Here is an 8,084-nt window from a genome sequence, read left to right on the forward strand (position 1 = left end):
AGCCATTCTTATGTAACTAGCCAATTGATAGAAGTTATAATAAGTCAATTTATTATATAACCTAAACCTAAAGTGTTGTTACGTTTCTCTAATAGTTTTACAACTAAAAGCAATTTGTTATTTCTTAATCCTTTTAAAATAAAACAATTTATAAACTGCGTGACATTGTTTATCCGCCCTAGTTTAATTAATTATTAAGCAATGAACTTGATTAGCACTTTCCAATAGATTATTTGTGGATTCAACACTACCTTACTTGCCCTTGCTGGTAAAAGTAATTTTTATAAACTTTTTTGACTGACCTTTCGACATTGATCGTGGTAAGGGAACAATGTGGATGACTTTTTTCTTTAAAATATCTTTTAAATAAAATTGAATTGTTTGTCTGACTTATTAAGTATTTGAAAAATGCCATATCGAGAGCCGCCTTACATGTGCACGGACTCGATATCCGGTCTTACCTATACTTTACTATATCACGATCGGTACACTTGTCGTTGTGTGAGGTTTTGGTGGTAATTCCCTTTTTAAAACTTAACATGTGAATCGTTTTTAATAATTAATTTAAATATACTATTACACACATCAGTTAGTAACATATTTTATTTATATATCTAATATATAGCCGTTAGACTGTTAATGGTAAAGATATTAGCTTATTTACAACTTGTAACAAATGGTAAAGGTATCAGCTTATTTAAAACTTGCAATTAATTATGTATACAATGGTCATATTTTCAAAATGATTTCTTTAGAATAGTAACGAATTCTAGTTTGAATTTCTAGCATAAAGCCGTTGGTTAACGTTAAAGATGTTAACTTATTTAAACCTGCACTTCAACTTCTTTCCTCAATCCTCACATGGGTTGTCTATCTTCTTCCCTGGTTCATTTTTCTAATTGGCATAAGTTCCCCTTCGTTTCTACTTTAGTCATGCTTACATATTTTCTTTAATGGGAATATTTACATTATTCGACAACTATTTACTATTCTCTGATGATCTTACACCTCCAAGTGATTTATTTGTGGCCAAAAAAAGTCTTTAAAGAAAATTCGAATGTCATCGTTGTTCTACGTGAGAAAGCGATGAATAAGATCATCTGGCAAATTTCTGTTTACATCTTCCATTTATTCTCTTTCTTCTTCTTCTTTAATGATACTTGTTCTATCATGTATCAAAACCATCTGTCATGCGAGGTGTATAATCTGCAACCGTTTGATATAGTGCCAGAAGTTTATGCTTTCAGTTTGGTTTTATGTAGCTGCCAGATGAACTCAAACTCAAGATTTTAGAGTCGGTCCTAATTTGGCAAGGTTGAGCTGTGTTAGCTCAAAATTGACTAACAAAGATATATTTTTGTTAATTGTTAAGAGGGTTTGTTCAAACTGGAAAATGTGTGTGTGCTGATATTGCTACCTTGTGGAATGAGTAACCTGTGGCTTGTTGCATGTTGCTGGTGTCTGTTGGTTTTAAAAAATGTTTAAATCCTTGAGGTGTATGTCTGTGGTTTAAGGTTAATTTTATGTTGTTCTGCGTACATATTGTTAACTAAAGTTTCAACTAAGATAATTTACGATATCCTTAAAACTTTTTCGTTTTATTATAATATATTGCCACTCAAATAGACAAGTGAGCATGAGACGGCTTGGTTCATTGTTGGTTGAAATCAAACCTATTACTAATATTTTGGCTTTTCATTGTTACTGTAAAGATATCAGCATATTTAAAACTTGTAATTAATTATGTATACAACAGTCATATTTTGAATTGTTTTCTCTTAGAAATTGTAAACGTATTCAAATTTGAAATCCGAACATATATATAACGCCATTGGTAAATGTTTAAAAGATATTATCTTATTTAAACCGGCAATTCAGCTTCTCTCCTCACCTGGGTTGTCTATGTTCTCCCTAGTTCATTTTGTGTGATTTTCTTTTATGAAACTAGTAATTATTTAGGTATATATGCAACTGTCATATTTGAATATTTTATTTTTGAAACAGTAACATATTCTTGTTTGAATTCGTAAGTCATAGTTGTTACCCAATTAACAGTAATGATAACAACTTATTTAAAACATGTAATCAGTATTTTATATCAACGGTCATATTTTTAATTGTTTTTCTCTGAAATAGCAACTATATCAAGTTTGTAGTTCAAACATATAGTTGTTGGTTAACGTTAAGTTTATAACTTATATAACTGTCATTTTGAATATTATATCTTCAAAACCGTAACGTATTCTTGTTTGAATTTAAAACATAATTGGCTGATTATCGATTAAGATACCAACTTATTTAAAAGTTTTAATTAATTGTATATATATACAACAGATCATATTTTGCGTTATTTTTCTTTAAAACAATAACGTATTTAAGTTTGAATTTCAAGCATATAACCATTAGTGGACCAATACTGGACCATGTCTAACAGCTTATTAGTAGACCTTTTTTTGGTATCATTTTGTATGATTTCCTTCTTTTGAAATGGTTCCTGTTAATTAAGTTCATAAATATAGTTTTTGGTTAACAATAAGCTCATGAATGGATCCTATTAATGATAATGAAAAACATAATGGGCCTTTATCAAATTTAGTTTAGATTTAATATTGGATCTAAAATCTAACGGAGCCTATGCTTACGTTAAACATATGATGAACAAAAAAGATTGGAGAAAATAAATGAGTAACGCAAGAGTTGAATATGGGCAACTAACTTGATGGGAGAGTGTTATGACAGTCTAACTAGCTTGATGTTATTAAGCTAGGAGGGGTTGTATATAATATACATAAATATAAATGCTGCTTTTTCTTGCAAAAAAAGCGTTGAGGCCTGGGGCCCAAAATCGACGAATTTATTTATCAATACTATATATAATACATGAAATAATGACAAATTAAGATACTTGATTTTAAAACTTCTATACATTTTAATGCATATGGTACATGTATAAAAAGGAGTAAACTTGTCTTTTAAACACATATTACGCACGTTCATTTGAATTTTATAAAAATAATTACAAGTATAGTATAGAGATGGCCAAAAAAACCGGTTGGGGAACCGGTTTACCGGTTTAAACCGGAAACCGGTTTTTTAAAAACCGGTTTGACCGGTTTACAAACCGCCGGTTCGTCTTTCAGTTACAAGTTCTAGATCCAAAACCGGTTAACGAACCGGTTAATGGAAAAACCGGTTTTTTTTATTAACCGGTTATGGAAAAACCGGTTAACCGGTTTATAAAAAAAACCGGTTTTTGACCGTTGTGGAAAAATCGGTTAACCGGTTTCTCCATAACCGGTTAACCGGTTAAAAACCGGTTTTTGAACGTTGTATAACGGCTATATGCCCGTTTTTTTTTGTTTTTTGACCGTTTTTTTTTTTTTTTTTACCATTTTACCCCCACAAACATCTATATATAGTTTAGGTTGGGTATTGGTTAGATCACACTCGATTATACAACTCCAAACGCTCTAAACGTTTATTTCATACGCGATTATTTTGTTATCTCACGCTCAATTATACCACATTACCACTCCATACGCTCTTATTTCGTAGTCGTTTATTTCATACTCGAGTATACCACTCTTATTTCGTTCTCGATTATCATGGCCTCCCAAAGTGCTGCTTCATCCGTCAACATGGGTGCCTCGAACACGGGAGAAACGGTCGTTCGGGTCATCCCCACGAAACGAAACCATGATGTTTGGCAACATTTCGACCTATGCGAAATGTCTAACGGTAGCCAAAAAGCTCGATGCAAACATTGTTTGAAGTTTTATGGCAAAGATGCAAACTCCACTTTAAAAGCGCATGTACAAAGGCCCTTTTGCAAGGCCTTGAAGGACGAATCGGGAAGTAGTTCGCAGCCGGAGATGACGAATCAAGGAGCGGTGTTTACGTACGACTTTGAAGCGGTACGTCAACAGTTTTCAAACTTTGTGATTCAACAAACACTTCCTTTCAACCACTTCGACAACCCTCATTACCTAAGAAATAGCTCGGGATCGGGTAGCGAAGAAAATTAGTTAAAGAAACAGCAAACATGGAGGCAAATCATGAGTAAGAAACAGCAAGTTGTTCATGTAATCGTGTCTAAGCATTCTTTTTCCTAATATGTGCTCTTATTTACTTAGTACCTCAACTTAAGAAACAGCAAACATGGAGGCAAATTTAAGTAAAGTTGACGTACTATACTATAAGTTGAGGTACTATACTATAGTACCTCAACTTTACTTAAATTATGTTTATTTAATAAATAATTGCAATTTTGACCTCTCATGTTCAGTGTTCACCCACTTTTTACTCAACTTTTTTTTTTTTGGTTTTCTTCATATATGTTTTACAAAAATATGATAAAAAAAAACCTGAGCATACCTATTTAAACAAGCTTATTTTGTCGCCGTTGCAATATAGTCGTTGGTTAATGTTTAAAGACATTAATTTGTTTATTAAATGGGCACTTCAGCTTCTCTCGTCACTTCAGTTGCCTATGTTCTCCTTAGTTCATTTTGTATGATTTTCTTTTTTGAAACTAGTAATTATTTAGGTATATATGCAACAGTCATATTTGAATATTTTATTTTTGAAACGGTAACATATTCTTTTTTAAATTCCTAAGTCCTAACATATAGTTGTTACACGGTTAAGGGTAATGATATTAACTTATTGAAAACTTATAATTAATTATTTTATATCGAGGGTCTTTTGAATTGTTTTTCTCTTAAATAACAACTTTTTCTTGAAGTTCAAACATATAGTTGTTGGCTAACATTAAGTTTATTAACTTGTATAACCATCATTTTGAATATTATATTTTTAAAACAGCAGCGTATTATTGTTTGAATTTAAAACATATAGCGCTGATTATCGATTAAGACACACACTTATTAAAAAGGTTTAATTAATTAATTATATTTTTATAAAATAGGTCATATTTTAAATTATTTTTCTTTGAAACAATAACGTATAAGTTATTCAAATTTGAATTTCAAACATATAACCGTTGATGGGCCAATAGGAACCTTGCGACACCAAATTTACTATTTATCTTATATATATAATTGGTGGACCATGTATAATAGCGTATTAGTAAAACTTTTTTATTGTATCTATCATTTTGTATGCTTTCATTCCTTTAAGATGGTTCTTATTAATTAAGTTCAAACATATAGTCGACTAGTCGTTGGTTAAGAATAGACTCGTGAATGGAATCTATCTTATCTTACTATACTAATAAACAAAAATAATGATGCTCAGTTGTCCTAACGACATTCAATTCTAGCATAAAATTCCCTCCTTATCTTCTAATATCTCTTCTTCTTAATCTATACTATCCATGGGTCATTGGTGAAAATGGTTTGATCGATGAGTTACAACATTTTCAATACATTTCAAGATATTATTCACGCATTAATGACTATTTACAACAATTTAATATCTAAAATATAATTATGATCCATGTATTCCTTACTTTTTATTAAAGAAATTAACATTTTTTTAACAATAAGAACTAGTGAATTCAGTTTGAATTATGCAAAGCTTCTCACTTTATATATGTATGTATATATATATATATATGTATATAGTTTTAATTATGCTATTTAATTTGAATTTCCAATTAACGTGATTATTTAATTTTTGAATATTTAATTTACTTTTCTAAACATAATCATTCTAAAAAAATATTAAACATTAAAACCATGATTAATTATACATAAAAAATTTGGAGTCCTACCATTCATGTTTTTTGATGAAAAATTATAAATCCAAGTTTTTTGTTTTTTTGAAAACCGTCAATTCCGGTTTTTTTTTATTTCATAAACATTTATCATATAATGAATTTCAATGAAAGAAATAGGATCATATAAAAAAATCATTTCCTCATAGTATTGAACTCATATACATGTACCAAATCTTTCTATATGCTTCTATTTTTTTTTTATTTATTCTTGTTATGAATCCGAATCCATTTTTACTACTTCTTCGAACTCATTGCAATATTGAATTCATAGCAATATTTAATTTGTTTATAGGTTTTCCTTATGAATGTAAATTTAAGATTACAGACTTCTTCTTATATGTACTATATATTTAATTTCTTTTTTATCTTTAATCTTGTGTGTTTATTTCAAGTAATGGACTTTATTATTCTTCTTTTTTATTTGACAAATCCCGTGTAATATACGAGCACAAAAGCTAGTTAATGATAATGAAAAACATAATGGGCCTTTATCAAATTTAGTTTAGATTTAATATTGGACCTAAAATTCAGTGGGGCCTAGGCTTACGTTAAACATATGAAAAACAAAAAATTAAAGAAAATAAATGAGTGATGCAAAATCTGAATACGGGCAACTAACTTCATGGGAGAGTATTCCTGACAATCTAACTAGCTTCATGTTATTAAGCTAGGAGGGGTTGTATATAATATACATAAATATAAAGGCCATTTTTTTCTGGCAAAAAATAGTGCTGGGCCTTGGGAGGTCCATGCCCAACGAACTTTTTTATTTATACTATATATAATACAACATTGATAAATTAAAACACTTGATTTTAAGAGTTTTATACATTTTATTGCATATGGTATATGTATAAAAATGAGTAAACTTGTCTTTAAACGCATATTGTCCACGTTCATTTGAATTTTATAAAAATAATTACAAGTATGGTACATCAACTATACTTAAATTTTGTTAATTCAATAAATAGTTACAATTTTGACCCATCATGTTTACCCACCTTTTACTCAACTTTATTTTTTTTTGTTTTCTTCATACACACACACATATATATATATATATATATATATATTAAAATATGATTAAAAAACCCGAACATACCTATTTAAGCGAGCTTATTTTTGTCGATGTTTCAATATAATTTCTTTTTCAAAACAGACGAATGGTTAAAATGTACAAGTCATTAATGCATGGATATATGCTTGAATGTACAAGTTTGTTAAAAGATAAAAATTTACAAACTCATATTATAAATATACAATTTCATCTGAAATTGTGCATCATAAGTTGTAACTTCTGTTGTCTAAGTTGTACACATTCATCATTAGACCACTATATCCACTTATTGTCTCTCTCCCATTTGTTATCAGACCACCATCTCCATTTCATCTCCCGTCGTCACCGTTTCTCTGCTTCATCCCGTCATTGTTGCCGAGTTCGATTGTCGAACTCTTGGTGGCGGTGGTGTGGTGTGGGCTATTTTTTTCCTCCCCGCAACGTGGGGTTTCAAAAACTAGTTTAATATAAACAACTTTTAAATACAAGTGCATAGTGCTCATATAATTTTTATGATTTTCTATTAAAAAGTAATTTAAACTCAGCTTTAACTTATACTTTAAAATAAAAGAAATTAAAACCTGAAATAAGGGTTTGACACGCCAGCGATATGCACTTCAATGAAATATTTCTCGATATTCTTTGCATAACTTTAACTTCATCGCGTGTGCTATGTCCATCCTAAGCTATTCTCCAATAAAATATTTTAGGACATCCTAATTTATTGTCTAGTAGTGCATTTTAGGACTTTTGAGGTAATCTAAATTCTTCATCATTTGATTAATCTCTTCAATCCGTAGTCACAACATAAATACATAATCATCAAGAAGAAATATTTATGTGCACAAAATATATGTAAGAATAAATATAACATATATATATATACACATACATACATACATACTAGGATATAGCCTGTGTAATCTGTGTAATACACGGGTGGTTTAACAAAATACAACAAAAACGTTTTAATAATATACGTAATAACATACATTGCCGTCTCAAAAGCATAATAAAATATATTTATATGTCTAAATATATGTTTAATATAACATATTTTTATCTTATGGATTCATAATAACATATTTTATGAAAGAATGATTTTGTTTTAATAATATAAATAAGTAGATTAAAATTAAATAGCTTATTAGGTGTAAATTATAATTTTAGAAATTGATGAGATGGCATCTTATGTGGATAGCTTAACTAAAGGCTATGTGAAAACCATGTTGCTTTAATATAATAGTTAGACTAGATGATGATTGAGGCGGCAAACGACACGAGGAA

The sequence above is a fragment of the Bidens hawaiensis genome, unplaced genomic scaffold (genome assembly GCF_021521415.1).
Source record: "Bidens hawaiensis isolate Kalapana, Puna unplaced genomic scaffold, B.hawaiensis_p1.1 tig00020931_1, whole genome shotgun sequence".
NCBI lineage: Eukaryota > Viridiplantae > Streptophyta > Magnoliopsida > Asterales > Asteraceae > Bidens > Bidens hawaiensis.